The 21,297-nt window shown below is 42.2% G+C and overlaps 1 pseudogene; it reads right to left on the reverse strand.

Moving 5' to 3' along the window:
• Window positions 1-3,122: 3,122 nt before the first annotated feature.
• On the reverse strand, window positions 3,123-4,304 carry LOC129401673 (zinc phosphodiesterase ELAC protein 1-like; annotated as a pseudogene).
• Window positions 4,305-21,297: the final 16,993 nt, after the last annotated feature.

The raw sequence follows: 21,297 nt of genomic DNA on the forward strand, positions 1-21,297 counted from the left end.
AGGATTCTCTCTCTTTTTGAGTCTTGCTAATGGTTTATCAATCTTGTTTATTTTCTCGAAGAACCAGCTCTTGGTTTCATTGATCTTTTGGATTGTCTTTTGGTTTTTTATGTCATTGATTTCTGCCCTAAGTTTTATTATCTCTTTTCTTCTGCCTGAATTGGGCTCCTTTTGTTGGTCCTTTTCTAAAATCTTAAGCCGTGAAGTGAAGTTATTTATGTGTGCCCTTTCTTCCTTCCTGAGGAATGCTTGCAGAGCTATAAATTTTCCTCCAACACGGCTTTAGCTGCGTCCCACAGGTTCTAGTAGCTCGTGTCTTCATTCTCATTTGTTTCCAGGTGCCTTTAGATTTCAACATCGAGTTGTTTAATTTCCAGGTGTTTGATTTGGTTTTCTGAGTCTGTGTGTGATTAACTTCTATCTTCAGTGTATCATGGTCTGAAAAGATAGCTGATACAATGTCTATCTTCCTGATTCTGTTGAGGTATGTTGTATAACCCAGCACATGGTCTATTCTGGAATATGTTCCATGTACACTGGAAAAGAATGTGTATTCCCTTTTTGGGGGATATAAAGCCCTATATAGATCTATTAGCCCTATCTCTTCTATTTCTTCCTTCAAAGCCAGTATTTCCTTGGTGGGTTTTAATCTTCTTGATCTATCCAGGGGTGATAGGCCAGTGTTGAAGTCTCCAATTACTATTATGTTGCTTGAGATGTCCTTCTTAAAGTCTGTTAGCAGTTGTTGTCGGAATTTGGCTTGTCCCTCATTGAGTGCGTACACGTTTAGGAGTGTGATTTCTTCCTGCTGTATATATCCTTTGATTAATAAAAATAGCCTTCCCTATCCATTCTAATCTGTTTCAACCTGAAATCTATGTTGTTTGATACTAGTAAGGCCAGCCCAGCTTTTTTGAGAGAGTTGTTTGCTTGCAGGATTGTTTTCCATCCTTTGACTTTGAGTCTGTGTTTGTTCTGGTTATTCAGATGCGTTTCTTTCTTTTTTATAAGAAACATTTTATTGAATCACCGTGAAAAATAATTACAAAGCTTTCAGGTTTAAGTCACAGTCAAATACTGATTAAACCCCCATCCCTTCACCAGTGCACATGTTCCACCACCAAGAACCCCAATACACCCCCCTCCCACCCTACCCCCCACCTAAGTAGCTAATGATATTCCCTTTATTCTCATTATACTTTGAATACATTCCATATTTCCATACAGAACTCACTATTATTGTTTGTAAATTTTCCCCAACAATCAGGCCTGCTGAATAGGCATCATCTAATAATTTCTCTTCATTGCTGAGAGTGAAGACTCTGAGTCTGCGCTGCCACTATTGCGCTATTGCGGTCGTGCGGTTTTGGGTTTCTAATATTTTAGCTCAGTTCACAGTCAAAATGGATGCCTGCAAGAATCCGCTCTGGTGCCAAAATGGGTTAGGAGACCTCAGGATCATCGTCTTTAGACGCAGAAGGTCTGCTTTGCATGCCGCGGCTCCGGATCATCTCTGGGCGGAAGGCGTGCCCCCCCCCAGGACCACCTACAGGCTACGTCACTACAGAAAGTCCTACCTCCAGGTTGAGGGGTCTTAGAGGGTGGCTCTCACCACGTGGATGCTGCCGCTGCCGCCATTTCGCTCAGAAAAACGGGGCGGAGAGGGAAAATCCCTCCCCGGGCTGCAATAGGTTGTAGCTCAGTTCACAGTCAAAATGCATGGCTGCAAGAAGCCGCCCTGGTGCCAAAATGGGTTAGGAGACCTCAGGATCACAGTCTTTAGGCGCGGAGCATCTGCTTCTCGTGCTTCGGCTCCCGATCATCCTGTATCTTCTTGTTCTTATCATTTTAGAGATGAGTAGGGAGAAGCTCAAAGTCAGCAAATTGCTCAGCTGGTACCACAGAGGTACCGCCTTCTGGTGGAGAACAGGGTTCTGAGGGCGGGTCAATCCAGGGCCCTGGTGCCCAAATGGTAACTCCAGCTAGTACTACTTTTAATATGATGATGGACAGAAGCATGATCCCAAAGAAGGCACCACACCAAGAGTTTCCCAAACGGACCTGGCTAGGAAACCCTTTTGATTGAACTGATATTTGGGATAGTTTTTCAGGAACGCATTTTGAGAAATGCTTCGTGGCAAATGAGTCAGATGTTAGACAGACAGGAGATGGAAGATAATCCAGAAGGAAACATAGTCTATGAAGACTATTTAATCAAAATTTTCCCAGAGAATTGTTAATAGACATATACATTATACCTCAGTTTAGCTGACATTTGTTTCTACTTTTGTAAGTTCCAGCTCATTTCTGTCAAATAATATTTGCTACGACATTCCGACTATTCACTACTATTCACTTAGTAATTCAATAATATGTTACTAATTTTGATAAGCATATTCATATTGGGAGTGTAAGTTTTAATTTATGTTAATTTATATGCATGTTAATAGGCCTGTAATTTACATTTTGGGGTGAAACAATTCTCCATTGCATAGGGCTGACCCAAACTTTGCAGGACATAGTATCCCTGGCCCCTACTAAGTTCAGTAGTAAACCAGTAGTACTCCCCACCTCCACTATAATGACAAGGAAACAGCCCCACTATTACAAATCTTACTTAAAGAGAGCTGTGTTAATCCCAGCCAAGAATCACAGATCCAGAGCAAATGTGAAATCTCAATAAAATATCACTTGAAAGACAAATCCCTATTCAACTCTGTACTCAGTATTCTAGCAAAAAGATCCAAAATGTAACGAGCCAGCTTCAACCCTATATGCCTGATGTCCCATTATGTTTCTTTCTATTCTGGTCTATACTAATTTAAACAGATTCAGTGCAAACCGCCAAGTCGCCCTTCTCAGCCGGGAGGACTGAGCCCTGTGGGCTTTGCCCAGCAGTACTGCCGCACGGAAGCAAAGGCCAAGACGGCACCAGGTACTGGCTTCAATCTGAGGCAGCAGCCAAAAAGACACGCACACCCGAGGCATTTCATCAGATCTGCATCTGATGAAGCATGCTGCGTTTTTCTTTTTAAAATAATTTATTATAGAAAAATCCTGCTCCCTCGCACTGCGGAGTCAGTTCCACAATTGCAGCACCATCACGGTTATGAGGACTCAGATCATTTCAGACCAAAAACAACAACAGGTACAACAATAACAACACATTGAACTGCGGGGTCAAAAACAGTCACAGATGTGACAGTTCGGTCTCGCTTCTTGATGGGAATGCCAATCACCACGAAATCTTCTGCGAGAGTCGCTTCCTGGAGATCCAGCACGGACTCGGTTTGCTTTTTCAGTTCTGCAGTCCCATCTGTTTCTCCCTCCCGGGCCAAGGCGGCGGGCTTGCACCGCTGACTGAAGTGAGTCAGAACCAGCCTCTTTGCTTGGCAGAGCTTTGCAAACGCAGCTGCCATCCGCGGGGAGCTGTGGCCATGCTCCTTGGCTTCGTCCGTCTGGGAGTCATCCAGGGCCGCCTCGTGGGTCAGCAGGTCTGCGTCGAAGCACGGCCTCTCCCCGCCGTCACCCGCAACCCCGGCACAGGCACCTGAATGCAGATCTTCCTGCCGACGACCGGCTTCTTTAAGACATCTTGGGGGAAATCGTAACTCCACTTTCCAGGACAACAGAAATCCCACTTTCCAGCTTCCCATCGGCAGGACCGGGCGGGACACCAAGCTCCCTCAGTTTACCTGCGCGTTTCCTCTCCACGACTGAAACCCAAAGGAGGGGTTCGGTGAGAGAGGCGGAATGCCTTGACCACGAACTGCTGTCGTCCACCAGAAGGTGGGCGTCTTCCTCCTCATCTAAGAGGACCGTTCTCCCTTGCCCCTCTGTGGGGGGGTCTGCCCCCGACTCCGGAGCCCACTGCTTCAGTTCCTCCGCGGGGCACTGGTCAGCTGTGGCACCAGCTCATGGGCCCGAGCGGGAAGACCAGCCCGGTGTGTGAGAGCGCCATGGTCTTCCCCATGAAGTCGCGGAGCCCTGCGGGCGTAGATCTCAGTGGGCTGCTGGGCGCCGGCAGAGCCGCTCTGCAGGCTGATGGTGCGCAGGAGGCCGGGCAGGCCGAAGAAGTGGTCTCCGTGAAGGTGTGTGATGAAGATCTTGGTGATTCTCCCTGCTTTCAGCTGGCTTTTCATAAGCTGTGTCTGAGTCCCCTCTCCGCAGTCAAAAAGCCAGCACTCGCCCTCACACCGGAGGACCAGCGCTGAGGCACCCCGGGTGGGGGACAGGTAAGCTGCACCAGTGCCCAGAAAGGTCACATCCATCGCCATTGTCCACCCCACTCCCGAGGCCCTCGGCCCGCGCCAGGGCGGAAGCAGGCCGCAGCAAGGCCCCGCCGCCCGCACCGCAGCGACTCACATGAGTTTCTTGCAGGCAGCAAGATGTTGGATTCAGTCCCTGAATCCATTTTGCCACTCTGTGTCTCTTAATTGGTGAATTTAGACTATTGACATTAAGAGAGATTATTGTTATGAGATTCTGCGCCATCTTTGTGTAAGTGTTTGTTGTGCTTGTAGGGGTTCTTCTTGTCTTACAATAGCCCCTTTAGTGCTTCTCTTAGGTTTGGTTTTGAGTCTATGAAGTTCCTGAGCTATTGTTTATCCATAACATAGTGTATGATTCCTTCGAGTTTGAATGAGAGTTTAGCAGGATAAAGTATTCTTGGTGAAGCGTTCATTTCATTGAGTTTTTTCACTATATCCCACTGTTGCCTTCAGGCTTGGAGGGTTTCCTCTGATAGGTCTGCTGTGAGTCTAAGGCATGCTCCTTTGTGTGCAATTTCCTTCTTTGACCTTGCTGCTTGCAGTATAGTGTCTCTATCCATGACGTCCATCGTTGTAACTATGATATGTCTTGGGGTTTTTCTGTTAAGTTCTCTGTTAGCAGGCACTCTTCGGGCACCTTGTACCTGGATGCCCACATTCTCCAGCTCTGGGAACTTTTCAGCAATGATTTGTTTGACTGTGGCTTTTTCATTGGGGTTGGTTCCCTGTCCTTCTGGTATTCTGATGATTCTAATGTTGTTCCTCTTGAAATCATCCCCTAGGACTCTGATTCACCCTAGAGCTATTTTGAGGTCTCTTCCGATTGTTTTTTGTTGCCTGTAGCTTCTTGCAGCTGATCTTCAAGCTCACTGATTCTGTCTTCCACTGCAGTCATTCTATTGTTGAGGGCAGCCACAGAGTTTTTGATTTCATCTACCGAATCCTTCATTTCTTTTTGTAGGTTTTTTATTTCTGCTCTCATTTCTTCCTGTATTTTCTCGGCTGTCTGTTGTACTGTTTCCGTCAGGTCCTCTTTTAAGTTGTCAATCTTTCCATTGAGTTCATTGAAAATCTTGTGGATTTCAGCTCTGACTTCTTTATCAAAGAGCTCAAGTTTGCAGGAAACGCCTATTGAGGTTTCTGGACTCCTTTCATCGTCCTCTGCTTGCGGTGGGAATTTGCGCTGTTTCTTCATGTTGTTGTGGTGGTATGGAAGAGGGACCTTCAAGATCAGTATCCCTGTTTCCTCTTGTTGTGAAAAAGAATTCTGGATGAGCTCGGTCAATGGTGCTTGCCTTTTTATGCTCCACTTCTAGAACATGGCCTCCCACTCAGATGTTCCTCTAATCCTTATGTGAAGTCTTGTGTTTTATTATCCTACTTTTTACGGATAGCTAGGATGTTACTCTTGGACATGACATAGGTAATGAAGGCTGAGATGAAACAATATATTGATGGATTGTAGGAAAATATCTGCGGCCGGAACAGAGGCCACGCCCCCTGACGATTAGGCCACGCCTCTTTCCCCACAATAGCACACACCTGTGCTGGAAGAGACAAGGGCTGCGGCTGCGGCGCTTGGAGGTGGAATGCCCGCCACTGGGGCAGCAGTCGGGGTTGGGGGGAGTGCGGGAGGGACGGCTCGGAATTTTAGTCTTGACCCTTTAATATAGACATTTTACGTACCCCTTTATTTCCTGTTGTTTATCATTGTTTGTTGTTCTGCCCAAGGTCATTGCTTCATTATTGTTTGTGGTGTAACTGCGGGTTCTTTTGCTGCCTGCAGAGTTAGGTGTTTGCTGACACTTGTGGCACTGAGGGTCACAAACAGCAATCACTGTGGCAGGGTGGCACTCAGCCTAGGGGCACTATGAGGGTCTGGATTATGGCTCTTACATGGAAGGAGTCACTCTACCACTGAGCCATCCTCAGGCACCTAATAGATCTTTAAGAGACCGATGTACAGTGGAGTGAAAAAATCTTTTAGGTATCCCAGAGAGAAAGTAACCAAAGAGTGGCCTTAAGAATGTTCTTTGCTGTCCCCTCCCTCATTTAAACAGTCTTCTTTACTCCAGGTCCCAAGAATTTCCTTTCGTCACATACTCTTCTAAAGACAAACTCAGTTGAGAAGTAGCTCCTACTCTTTCACCGATCTGCAAGTCTCTTCTACCATGGAGTGAAATGGCTATTGCTGTGAAATAAACTAGAGTTTACATGAAATAATAACTCCTGACTTATGAAGACTCAGTCTTATAGAGAGAGTTTGCACCTAAGGAATTGGTTTGGCAATCATCAGTGCTATCATTGGATTTTGATTGAAAAATACTGTAGTGCCAAATTATGCCACGCACTCAGTCAGCACTAATTTATAATAAAATAACTAGACTGTAAGGAAATAAGAGAAACTATGATTTTTCAAAGGTGTATATTGTTTAGTCTGTGGTTTTCTCAGACCTAAAAATAAAAACCAACAAGTTTTTTACGTTCAATTTCAACAGATTAAGGGACAATGCAAAAAGATAATTTAAGAGCTCTATGCACTTGTATAGTAAGGTATATAAAGGGTCTGTGAATGTAGCTGGGAGCTGGGAAGAGCTGGAGCTCATGCTTTGTATGAGGATTTCATCACCAGAACTCAAGGTCCCCTGAGCACCAACAATAGAGAACCCCTGAGTACTAGGCTTGGAGTAGTCCTTAAGCACTGTCAGAGTATGACTCCTAAACCATGTAGTAACTTTTAAGTAAAAGAAAAGTATAAAGATTATTTAATTGACTTATCACGGTCTAACAAACTTATGGCGCTTCAGGGATTGATCTTCCTACCTTTACATGTGTGCAGTTACTACCACCAAGCTCCAGTGCCATCCCCTCTCCTCCATCCTCTTACCTTCCATCTTCCCTCTCCCTACCAGCCCCCTGTGGAGACCACTCTAATTTTCCTGCATCTAAGAGTTCCTCGCTGTTTTGTGCGAGTTTGTTTGCTTTAAGAATTCATAGCCCACATATGAATGAAAGCATCTAATAAATGCTCATCACTTTCTCATTTATTCCACGTAGCATAATCACCTCAAGATCCATTTATTTTGTCAAACAGGAGGCAACTGCACCTTTCTCTTCTTTCAAATATCATAGTGTTTTATTGAATATATACGCCATAGCCACTATGCCCATTTATCTATGAGTAGGCATCTAAGTTGACTATATGCTTTGGTCACTGAAGTAAAGCGGCTGTGAGCATACAGATGAAAATATCCTTTTAATTTATGTTTCCCTGTCCTTCGGATTAATGATGTTGCTGTATCATATAAAATTTTTTAATTAATTTAATTTTTTTGGTTTTGTTTGTTTTTAAGCCATACCTGGCAATGCTCAGGGGTACTCCTGACTCCACTCAGGAATCAATCCTGGTGGTGCTTGAGGGACCATATGGGAGGCTGGTGATCCAATCCAAGTTGGCCACATGCAAAACAAGAACCCTACCCATTGTACTCTCTCCCCAGCTCCGTGGGCTTTTATTATTTTTAAGAAAACTTTGTATTATATTCTATAGCAGCTCTCCCAATTTACATGACCACCAACAGTGTACCAGATTTCCTTTCTCTCCACATCCTTGCAAACACCTGCTGTTTCCAATCTTTTGGAGACTGGCCATTCTCACAGGTGTATCTCATTGTGGATTTGATTTGTACTTCCCTAATATTAAGTTGAGCATTTTCATATGTCTGTGGACCATCTGTATGTTTTCTATGGAGAAGTCTTTATTCATGTCTCTTGCCATTTTCTAAATTAGGTTGAAAGAGAGAGCCTCAATAGACATTTATAGGTTCTCCACACCCAACCCCCCCAAAAAAAGTTGATTATACATATTTCTCTAGCACACATGCAACATTACCAAGGGATAGACCATATGCTAGGATAAAACCATGAATATTGAAATAATATTGAGTATCTTTTAAGTTACAATACTATAAAGGTTGGCATTAACATTAAAGAGACAGCAAGCAAGAAAATTTGGAGAATAAATATTATGCTAATAACTATTGGATCATTGAAAAAATCAGAGAAAAATTTAAAGAGATTCTGTAAACAAATAAGAATGAATACATGTGCCATCAGAACACATAAGACATGATCAGGACTCCGCCTACCGACCCGAGGGGCACTCTCCCATCAGTTCCCGGGCTGTGGGGGGCCTCCCCTGGAACCCTCCCGAACTCCCTGCACTGCGTGGATGTGCCTCTCTGCTCCTCTGTAACACCAAACTCCCAATCAGGTACTGACAAAGAGGATCGGGAATCCGCCTACCGACCCGAGGGGCACTCTCCCATCTACCTACCCTGCCCTGTCCCCTAAGAGATTACTGGGGGCGTGGCCTGTAGCGCAGGGGGTGTGGCCTCAAAGGGGGCGTGGCCACTTGCCAGAGCAGTGGCCGCCTACACGGCGGCCGCAGTTTTAATTTTTCTTACATTACATACTCTATAACCTGTTTCTTTGAAAATCACCCTGGCCATCTAAATCATTTTTTGCAAAAATAGTCCTTTAGCTGAGTTGAACTTCACAAAAGCTATCAGTGGAGAATAGAATCTCCACAAACTTCTCGTAAAGACAGCATAGCCTTAAATCATCACTAAAGGCCCCACATAAACCAAGAAGATAATCTGAGAATAAGGAAGTATTCTGGAACTGGAACAAAGCCTCCAACATCAACTTAGCACCAACAGAATACCCCCCACCCCCGCAGAAAGAGGGAATAGGGATAGACAACTAGAAGGCTACAACTCTAGACTTCCACAACAATATGAAGAAACAGCGAAAATCCCCTCCACGAAGAGAAGATGAAGAAAAGATTCCAGAAATCTCCAAAGGGTCCAGTCACATACTGGACATCTCAGAAAAAGAATTCAGAGAAGAAATCTTGAAGAGAGTCGATGTACTCAAAGAAACCATGGAACAGACAACCAATAAATTAAGGGAGGAGATGAACAAAGCTTTGGAACGGTCAACCAAGAAAATGAAAGAAGAAATGATATCATAAATCTCAAAGTTACAAACAGATGTCACAAAGCTACGAACAGAAGTCACACAAATAAAGGAGTTGGTAGATGAATTAAAAATCTCAGTAGGTGACCTCAACAGTAGAATGACTACAGCCGAAGACACAATCAGTGACCTTGAAGATTAGCTGCAGAAAGCTTACAGACAACAACAAATAATGGCAAAAAACCTCAAAATGGCTATAGAGAGAATCAGAGTCCTTGGGGATGACTTCAAGAGGAACAACATAAGAATCATTGGAGTATCAGAAGCACAGGGAAGTAATCCCAATGAAAAAATCACAGTCAAAGACATCATTGCCAAGAACTCCCCAGAGCTGGAGGAGGCAGGCATCCAGATCCAAGGAGTCTGAAGAGTACCAGCAAAAAGAGACCCGAATAAAAAGACTCCAAGGCATATTATAGTCAGAATGACGGATGCAGTGGATAGAGACACAATTCTGCAAGCAGCAAGGTCAAAGAAGAAAATCACATACAAAAGAGCACCCCTCAGATTTACAGCAGACCTATCAGAGGAAACCCTCCGAGCCCGAAGACAATGGTGAGACATAGTGAAAAAACTCAACGAAATGAATGCCTCACCAATAATACTTTATCCAGCTAAACTCTCACTCAAACTCGAAGGAACCATACACTATTTCTCGGATAAACAACAGCTCAGGAACTTCATAGACTCAAAACCAAACTTAAAAGAAAGACTAAAGGGGCTATTATAAGTCAAGGAAGAACCCCACAAGAACAACAAACCCCACAGAAAGATGACACAAAACCCCATGACAATAATCTCTCAATGTCAATGGCCTAAATGCACCAATTAAGAGACATAGATTGGCAAAATGGATTCAGAAACTAAACCCAACATTCTGCTGCCTGCAAGAAACACACATGAACAGTCAGGGCAAACAAAGACTCAAAATCAAAGGATGGAAAACAATCCTGCAAGCAAACAACTCCCTCAACAAAGCTGGGGTGGCAATACTAGTATCCGACGACATAGATTTCAGGTTGAAAAAGATTAGGAGGGACAACGAAGGTCACTTCCTGTTTATCAAGGGATATGTGCAACAGGAAGAAATTACACTCTTAAACGTATATGCACCTAATGAGAGATCGGCTAAATACTGAAAACAACTCCTAACAGACTTTAAGGAGGACATCGCTAACAGCACAACAGTAGTCGGAGACGTCAACACTGCCCTATCACCTCTGGATAGATCGACAAGAACAAAACTCAGCAAGGAAACATGGACTCTGAAGGAAGAAATAGAAGAGAGAGGCCTAATAGACCTATACAGGGCTTTACACCCCCAAAAGAAAGAATACACATTCTTTTCCAGTGCACATGGAACAATCTCCAAAATAGACCATGTACTGGGTCACAAAACATACCTCAATAAAATCAGAAAAATAGAAATTGTATCAACTATCTTCTCAGACCACGATGTACTGAAGATAGAAGCTAATCACACACAGATGTAGAGAATCAAAACAAACACCTGGAAACTAAACAGCTCAATGTTGAACAATAGTGGGTCAGGGAGGAAATCAAGGAAGAAATCAAGAGATACCTCCAAACAAATGAGAATGAAGACACAAGCTACCAAAACCTATGGGACGCAGCTAAAGCTGTGTTAAGGGGAAAATTTATAGCTCTGCAAGCATTCCGTAGGAAGGAAGAAAGGGGCTATATAGATAGCTTGACTTCACAGCTCAAGGCCTTAGAAAAGAACCAGAAAAAGGAAGCCAAACCAGACTGAAGAAAAGAAATAATAAAAACTAGAGCAGAAATTAACGACATGGAAACCCAGAAAACAATCCAAAAGGTCAATGAAACCAAGAGCTAGTTCTTTGATAAAATAAACAAGATTGACAAACCACTAGCAAGACTCACAAAGAAAGAGAGAGAGAGAACCCTAACAAACCGAATCAGGAATGAAAAGGGGGACATCACAACAAAAACCAACGAAATTCAAAAGATTGTCAGAGACTACTTCGAAAGAGACTACTTCGTATGCCACAAAACAAGAAAACCTAAAAGAAATGGATGAGTTCCTTGATTCCTACAATCTCCCAAGACTGAACAAAGAAGTTTTGGAATACCTGAATAGATTCATTAATATTAAGGAAATTGAAACTAATAAAAAAATCTCCCCAAAAACAAAAGCCCAGGTCCAGATGGATTAACTGGCAAATTCTTCCAAACATTTAAAGAAGACCTGTTGCCAGTTCTCCTCAAGCTTTTCCAGGAAATTGAAAAAACAGGAACTCTCCCAAACAGTTTCTATGAAGCTCACATCTCCCTAATACCAAAAGCAAACAAAGACACCACTAACAAAGAAAATTATAGACCAATATCCCTGATGAACACAGATGTGAAGATCCTCAACAAAATACTAGTGAATAGAATCCAACAACTCATCAAAAAGATCATATACCACGACCAAGTGGGATTCATCCCGGGGATACAAGGATGGTTTAACATTCGGAAATCAATCAACATAATCCATCATATCAACAAAAATAAAGATAAAAACCATATGATCATATCAATAGATGTAGAGAAAGCATTTGACAAGATACAGCATCCGTTTATGATGAAAACCCTCACGAAAATGGGTTTTGGAGGACCTTTCCTCAAGATAGTCGAAGCCATCTACCACAAGCCTACGGCAAGCATTATCCTCAATGGGGAAAAACTAAGTGCCTTTCCTCTAAGATCAGGCACAAGTCAAGGATGCCCACTCTCACCACTTCTCTTCAATATAGTACTGGAAGTACTTGGGATAGCCATTAGACAAGAAAAAGAGATTAAGGGCATCTAGATAGGAAAGGAAGAAATCAAACTCTCACTATTTGCAGACGATCTGATACTATACCTAGAGGAGCCTAAAGCCTCTACAAAGAAACTCTTAGAAACAATAGACTCATATAGTAAAGTTGCAGGCTACAAAATCAATACCCCAAAATCCATGGCTTTCCTATTCGCAAACAATGAGGCAGAGGAAAGGGACATGAAAAAAGCAATCCCACTCACAATCGTGCCCCAGAAAATCAAGTACCTCGGAATCAGCTGAACCAAGGAAGTAAAAGACCTCTACAAAGAAAACTATAAAACGCTACTCCATGAAATAAAAGAGGACATGAGGAAATGGAAACATATACCCTGCTCGTGGATAGGGAGAATCAATGTTGTCAAAATGGCAATACTCCCCAAAGCATTATACAGATTTAACGCGATCCCTATAAGGATACCCATGACATTCTTCAAAGAAACGGATCAAACAATCCTAAAATTCATATGGAACAACAGACGTCCACGGAGAGCTAAAACAATTCTTGGGAAAAAGATAATGGGAGGCATCACCCTCCCCAACCTCAAACTTTACTACAAAGCAGTAACAATCAAAACAGCATGGTACTGGAACAAAGGCAGAGCCGTAGACCAATTGAACAGGGTGGAATATCCCTACACCCAACCCCAAATGTATGATCATCTAATCTTTGATAAGAGAGCAAGAGATGTGAAGTGGAGCAAGGAAAGCCTCTTTAACAAATGGTGCTGGCACAACTGGACAACCACATGCAAAAAAATGCGCTTAGACCTTGACCTGACACCATGCACAAAAGTCAGATCAAAATGGATTAAAGACCTCAACATCAGACCACAAACCATAAGGTATATTGAAGACAAGGTAGGCAAAACCCTCCACGATATTGAAGATAAAGGTATCTTCAAAGATGACACGGAACTAAGCAATCTAGTAAAAACAGAAATCAACAAATGGGACTACATTAAACTAAAAAGCTTCTGCACCTCAAAAGATACAGTGACCAGAATACAAAGACTATCTACAGAATGGGAAAGGATATTTACACAATACCCATCAGATAAGGGGTTGATATCAATGGTGTATAAAACACTGGTTGAACTCTACAAGAAGAAAACATCCAACCCCATCAGAAAATGGGGTGAAGAAATGAACAGAATCTTTCCCAAGGAAGAGATACAAATGGCCAAAAGGCACATGAAAAAGTGCTCTACATCACTAATCATCAGGGAGATGCAGATCAAAACAACCATGAGAGACCACCTCACACCACAGAGACTAGCACACATTCAAAAGAACAAAAGCAACCACTGTTGGAGAGGATGTGGGGAGAAAGGGACCCTTCTACACTGCTGGTGGGAATGCCGACTGGTTCAGTCCTTTTGGAAAACAATATGGACACTTCTCAAAATATTAGAAATTGAGCTCCCATTTGACCCAGCAATACCACTGCTGGGAATATATCCCAGAGAAGCAAAAAAGTATAGTCGAAATGACATCTGCACTCATATGTTCATTGCAGCATTATTTACGATAGCCAGAATCTGGAAAAAACCAGAGTGCCCTAGAACAGATGACTGGTTGAAGAAACTTTGGTACATCTATACAATGGAATACTATGCAGCTGTTAGAAAAAATGAGGTCATGAACTTTGATATAAGTGGATCGGCATGGAAAGTATCATGCTAATTGAAATGAGTCAGAAAGAGAGAGACAGACATAGAAAGATTGCACTCATCTGTGGAATATATAATAACAGAGTAGGAGACTAACACCCAAGAATAGTAGAAATAAGTACCAGGAGGTTGACTCCATGGCTTGGAAGCTGTCCTCACATTCTGGGAAAAAGGCAGCTCAGATAGAGAAGGGAACATCAAGTAAAATGTGGTTGGAGGCCATGTGGGGGAAGGGTGAAGCGTGCTGAATGTAGACTAGAGACTGAACACAATGGCCACTCAACACCTTTATTGCAAACCACAACACCTAATCAGAGAGAGAGAACAAAAGGGAATACCCTGCCACAGTGGAGGGGGGGGGGTGGGGGGAGATGGGATTGGGGAGGGTAGGACGTATGCTGGGTTTACTGGTGGTGGAGAATGGGCACTGGTGAAGGGATGGGTTCTCGAACTTTGTATGAGGGAAACATGAGCACAAAAATGTATAAATCTGTAACTGTACCCTCACTGTGACTCACTAATAAATAATTTAAAAAATAATAATAAATAATAAAATAAAAAAATAAAAGAACACATGAGACATAACAAAAACTGTACTAAGAAAATAAAAGCTCAGAAGCCAAAGAGATAGTACAGTAGGTAGGACACTTGCCTAGCATGAACCTAACCCATGTGTGCATGCATGTGTATTTCATTGTGGAACTGTCCACCCGGAGATTCCCATGTCCAACATTTCGATTCGGCCTTCTGGAACCGTGAGTTTCCATGGTTGGTCTTGGTCGACATGATGAACTCAGACAGTCTCTCACCTGTTTGTTCTATTCTAGGCCATGGGTCCCAAATTGGAGTTCTTCAGGCGACCTTCTCAGTCCTATCTTGGCATTAAAATCACCAACAATGATCTTGTAGAAGGTGTGGTCTTCTTTATAGAACTTCTCCAGCTCCATGTAGAACTTCTCAATTTCTTCTGCATCATAGTTGGATGTTGGTGCGTATATGATGAAGATAGAAACTGCCAGCAGTGATCCACATTTATTTAAGCATAATCATCCTATTTGGGTTGTTAGGCATTCTAATGAATCAATAGTCATGACCAAGGTATTTATCTGGCTCCGGTAGGGTAGATCATCAGGGTTTTATCCCTGGGGCGCCAAAGATTGGAGGAGGCAGCCAGAGGATGTTGTTTCCGGGTCTCACTGAGCCTGGAGTCCAAGGTCGCAAAGTTCTGCTTTACCTGGTTCTGTGGGGCTTCACTCATGTGTGAGGTTCGGCCTGAGTGTCCGGAAAGTGTCCTGGAGCGTGGCAGTGGCTTGGTAATGGAGGATGCATCATTCTTTTCTTTATTTTTTATTAAGGCACACCATGATTTATAAAGTTATTCGTAGGAGAAGCCAGAGAGATAGTACAGCTGATAAGACATGTGCCTTGCATGTGGCCATTCCGGGTTCAATCCTTGGTCCCCCAGGTGTTGCTAAAAGTGGTCCCTGAGCACAGAGCCAGAAATAAGCCCTGAGCATAGCCAGGTGTAGTCTAAAACTTCAAGGGGAAAGAGCCATCCCAAACAAAACAACAAAATTATCCACAATAAAGTTTCGGTCATACAGTCTTCTGACTTCAATCCCATCATCAGTGTCAACTTCCCACACAAGTATCCCCAGGTTCCCTCCACCTCCCTCATCTGCCTCTTTGACAGGCACGTTTTTATGTTTGATTGTTGCAGTGGGGATCTCATGCTTGCAGTACTGTTGGCTCTGTGGTTTAGATATGCAGATATACCCCAACAATGTTCCTGAGATCCCTGCCCCAGTTACCTCCTTCCTCTTATTATTCTCCCCTCAATTTCTTTCATTCACTGTTATTCTAATTTCCATAATCTAGTGTCCAGGGTAATCTTGGCATACACCCTTTGATACCAGGAAAGTATTTTTATTTGTTTCTGTTCGTTTTTTGTTTGGTTGGTTTAAATTAATTATTTTTATTTTTAAATGAATCACCATAAGATACAGTTACAGACTTACCAACTTCCATGCTTATGTTTCAGTCTTACAATGATCGAGTTCCCATCCCTTCACCAGCGCCCATTCTCCACCACCAATGATCCCAGTATCCCTCCCACCACCGCCACCCCATCCCCCCCACCCCACCCCACCTCTGTGGCAGGCCATTGCCTTTTTGCTCTCTCTCTCTCTCTCCTTTCGGGTGTTGTGGTTTGCAATATAGATATTGAGTGGTCATCATGTTCGGTGGAAAGCTACTCTCAGCTCACATCTCCCATTCTGAGTGAGCCCTCCAAGCACCCTTTACTTGGTGGTCCCTTCTTTATCTGAGCTGCCTTTTCCCCCAGCATGTGAGGCCGGCTTCCAAGCCATAGACCAATCCTCCTGGTACTCATCTTTACTATTCTTGGGTGAAGTCTCCCATTTTGTTACTTTACGTTCCACAGATGAGTGCAATCTTTCTATGCCTGTCCCTCTCTTTCTGACTCATTTCACTTAACATGATACTTTCCATTGTTGATCTACTTATACACAAATTTCATGACTTAGTCTTTTCTAAGAGCTGCATAGATTTCTTTTTATTTTTTAAAATTCTATTGAACAACCATGAGATAGTTACAAGCTTTCATGTTTGGGTTACAGTCTCACAATGATCAAACACCCATCCCTCCACCAGGAGGGCATAGTATTCTATTGTGTAGATGTACCAAAGTTTCTTTAACCAGTCATCTGTTCTCAGGCACTCAGGTTTTTTCCAATTTCTGGCTATTGTAAACAGTGCTGCAATGAACATACAAGAGCAGATGCCATTTCTACTATACTTTTTGCATATCCAGGATATACTCCCAGAAGTGGTATTGCTAGGTCAAATGGGAGCTCAATTTCCAATTTCTTGAGAATCGTCCATACTATTTTCCAAAATGGCTGAACCAGTCGGCATTCCCACCAGCAGTGAAGGAGAGTCCCTTTCTCCCCACAGCCGTGCCAACACCGGTTGTTTTTGTTCTTTTGGATGTGTGCCTGTCTCTGTAGTGTGAGATGATATCTCATTGTTTTTTTATCTGTATATTCCTGATGATTAGTGATGAAGAGCATTTTTTATGTGCCTTTTGGCCATTCAGATTTCTTCTTTGAGAAAGTTTCTGTTCATTTCATCGCCCCATTTTCTGACGGGGTTGGATGTTTTCTTCTTGTAGAGTTCAACCAGTGCCTTGTATATCCCTCATATCAGACCCTTATCAGATTGGTATTGGGTGAATATCCTTTCCCATTCTGTAGATTGTCTTTGTATTCTTGTCACGGTATCCTTTGAGGTGCAGAAGCTTCTTAGTTTAAGATAGTCCCATTTGTTTATCTATGTTTCCACTTGCTTGGTCAGTGGAGTGTCATCTTTGAAAATACCTTTAGCTTCAATGTCATGGAGAGTTTTTCTTGTCTTTAATGTACCTTATGGATTCTGGTCTGATGTTGAGGTCTTTAATCCATTTTGATCTGACTTTTGTACATGGTGTTAGGATACCAGGAAAGTATTTTTAAAACAACATTTTCATTACAAAACTAATTATAGACTTAAGCTCCCACACGGCCATGATCTAGAGACACCGAATGAATCTCAGGCCCAAGCAACTCGCTGCAGAGATGGCCCTGGACTTTGCAATAGGCTGTTTCCACTGGGCTACTCCAGACGGGGGCAGGTGCCATCTCTCCACCTGTTCTCTAGGAGCCCTGGTGGCTGCCATTTTCTAGAAATTAGCAACAGGCTCCAAGTACGAGTGGCAGTGGCAGCAAACACCAGGCCTCACGGGACTGGGGAGGAGTGGGCCCTTCTCCTTCCCCCCACCCCAATGGGACTCTGAGATGATGCCACATCCAGCCACTGTCTACTTAAGCTCCCACATGGCCATGATCCAGAGACACACAAATGATTCTCAGACCCAAGCAATTTGCTGCAGCAACCTCTTCAGACCCCAATTATTAAAATTTTAGAATTCCTTGAGGGTGCGGCTGCACATTATATTATATCCATAACAAGCAATACAAAACACATTGTCTCAAAGTGCCTTTTTGGCAGGTATGAGTGATAATGGAACTGGTCTCCAAAATTCCAAGGTAACTAAAGTATAGAAAGAGAGTATTGTGCAAAAACACAAGCAAGGGGAGGTGTGGAATGGGAGGGGGGATACTGGGGATTTTGATGGTGGAAAACGTGCACTGGTGAAGGGATGGGTGTTTGATGACTGTACGATCCAAGCTCAAACATGAAAGTTTTGTTACTGTACCTCACGGTGAATCAATTAAAAGAAACTAATTATATAGTAAAAAGTATATGTATATGTACATTTTATTTTTATTTTTGTTTTGTTTTATTTTTGTTTTTATTTTCTTTATAAAAATGTTCACTATGATTTATTATATTCAATATTCCAACACCAATCCTATCACCTTTATACCTTCCCACCACCGTTACTTCAAATTTTCCCAACTACCCCCCAAACCTGCCCCAAAAGAAGACCCTAAATAATTTATTTTATAATACTTGTTATGAATAATTTGCTAAAATGACCAAAAAAATTTCCATAGAAGAAAGCGTGTGAAGATTGTTTTATCTCATCCTGGAGTCATTATGCCCTTGTATAAGAAATTACTAACATGTTGTTGCAAGTTAAACCTTGTGTGTTAATATTTGTGTTAATATTTTCTTAATCAAGATTGGTAGCCTTCTATTTTACACCCCATCCAATGTGGTGTACTACTCTTGGTATACCATGTTGTAGAGTTAGAGCTTCAGGAATTCTAAAATGTTGAATGTGGTGATACAGCTGGAATTAAATTTTTAGCTGGATGGTGACTTTGGGGCCCGAAAGTATCTCTACAGCTTGTTGATCTCTTTCGAGATTTATTTTGAGTCTTAGGATCATGGACAGCTAATGAGCTTAGATGGTACCAGAGAAAGTTCATGGGCATGACTGCTAGGCTCCCGGAAGAACGGGGAGATGTGGGGAGGTAGCCCATCCCTGACTCTGTGAGAACCTGGAGATTTTTGTCACAAAAAACACATACCTGAGTTTTTCAACAGATTCACTCCTTGATGAGACTCATGCCAATCCTGTAGAGTCCATTCATTAACATAGTGTCAACTGGACTGTGGAGGTTTGGTCTGCCAGGGCTCTATTTGGGTGAGTGGTGGACTCATCCACCCTATCTCGGATGCCGCAGATATCTATATGTACATTTTAGAGAGCAATGACAACATTCTTTTGTGGGGTCCACACCTGGTGGACTTAATCCTGGCTCTGCATTCAGAACTCTGTATCTGGGGGAGGGGCTCAAGCAACTGTATGTGATACTGAAGATCAGACCTGGGTCAGCCATGTGCAAGGGAAGCACCCTATCTGCTATACTGTCGCTCCAGATAAAATTCATTATTTTTGAAGCTCCTCTACCCTGTTGCCTCCTACAGCTCTAAAAGCAGCTGCTCCCTTGGACGATGATTTTTGCTCATATCTTTTAATAAATTCTATTAGGTTTGATCTTTTTATAGATGGATGTATATATGTGCACTCTTATGAGATTTGCCGCTGGTCTAGGATTTTCATTCAAGATTATGTATATGATTCATCAGTGTTGCTATAAGATGCTATGGCTAATATATTTCCACCTCTTGAGATAATGCTAATGTATGAATTATAATAGTTTGTTTAACTTTTTCCTCTTTAATAGACATTTTGGTCATGTCTATTTTTCATTCTTGTAAATTTTATTGAATCCTTTTCTTGGGCTTCATATTTTCTTTAAAACATATCTAAGAGTGGCATTTGGCCTTTCAACATGATAACACATGATTTTCCAAAAGCACTCAGTCCAACCTAAGCAGTGTGTAAAAGTTCCTATTGTTTCAGCCATGCTTGCATTTTCTATGGTTAGACTTTTAAAGTCTGTCAATTGATGGGTATGAAATGGTATTTCAAGGTGTTTTTAAGGAAGATGCTTTTTCACTCCCCAAATACCAGTACTTATAGAGAATGCAAGTAATAGAAGCTCACAAATTGTTTACTTGATTAATGAACAGCAATAACACAATGCGATGGGTACCACGATAGAGGAGAACATAGAGGATAAATTTGTAAATTAACTGTGTGTCCCTTGATCTTCAAATATACTGATCATCAGTAACACTTGGGTATCTTTCCATGTCTCATCAACATTTCATGAAAAATTAACACATGCACCAAAATTAAACATCTATTAAGCACACACCTAATTACTACTGACAGCATTTTACTATAGAGAAGATCCTAAAAAAAAATATTGCTTTAATAAAATTGTTGACTTGAAAGAAAAAAAATCCTAATGGACATTGAACAAAAAAATGCTATTTCAGGACCTAGTTTTGACATACATAATTCAACTTAAAGTTGTAGTTTTCAATAGCATGTGACATTAAAAATGCACTGCACTGTATTTGGAGGATTATTTTTCTTTCTTCTTTCTTTCTTACTCTTTCTTTCTTTCTTTCTTTCTTTCTTTCTTTCTTTCTTTCTTTCTTTCTTTCTTTCTTTCTTTCTTTCTTTCTTTCTTTCTTTCTTTCTTTCTTTCTTTCTTTCCTAATGTCAAGTCAAAGGCCAGAAAGATAGTTTAACAGGCTGAGCACATGCTGCATATGCTCAAGCCCCTGGTTTGATTCCCAGAACCACATGGTCCCTAAAGGCATACTGTGAGTAACCAGGATTAAGATTCAGATTCTATAACTCTGGTATAGGAGAAAATAAAATAGTTTTACTGTCTTTTTCCTTTAAAACTCCCTAAGTGATCCTGATAATCAGTTACCCTTAGAAACCACTCCCAGAAGGAACTCATTTATAGAAGATTTATCTAGAATCACTCTTTTTTGCTTTGTTTTTGCTTGGAGCCATACTTGGTGATGCTCAGGGTTTATTCCTAACTCTGTGCTCAGGAATCATTCCTAGTGGGGTTTGATTCCAGGACTTGAACCCATGCTGGCTGCATATAAGGCATGAGTCTATCTTGCTGCCATACTCTCCCTGGCCTAAGCACTTTTTCCTCATGGCAAAGAAAGCTCTTCTGGGTACCTACGTTCATTCTAAGATCACCAAAATTCCCAGAAAAGAAGTTATCAGTGCCAGTTGTGTGGAAGTGTGAACAGGAGCTTTGGAGGCAGCATCTTGGCTCTGACCAGCATCAGGCACCAAGAGGAAATGGACTCCTGTCTATACCCTCTCTACTTCCTCCCAACAGCCTCTCAGGCAAGGAACAACTTGCTGTTCAGATTCAAGCCAGATCCTCATTGTAATATGTGCTGGTGTTATAGTCTAAAATGGATCTCCCACCCTCCTCCAATTAAATTAAAGCCCTAAGCCCTGTATCTCAAAAGTACCTTACAAGAAGTGGATATTTCAACCCAAGGTATTCACAGGATAAAGACAATGAGAGCAGATGGTTCTCTCTTGGAC

Source organism: Sorex araneus, chromosome 2 (assembly GCF_027595985.1).
Source record: "Sorex araneus isolate mSorAra2 chromosome 2, mSorAra2.pri, whole genome shotgun sequence".
In the NCBI taxonomy this organism is placed as follows: Eukaryota; Metazoa; Chordata; class Mammalia; order Eulipotyphla; family Soricidae; genus Sorex; species Sorex araneus.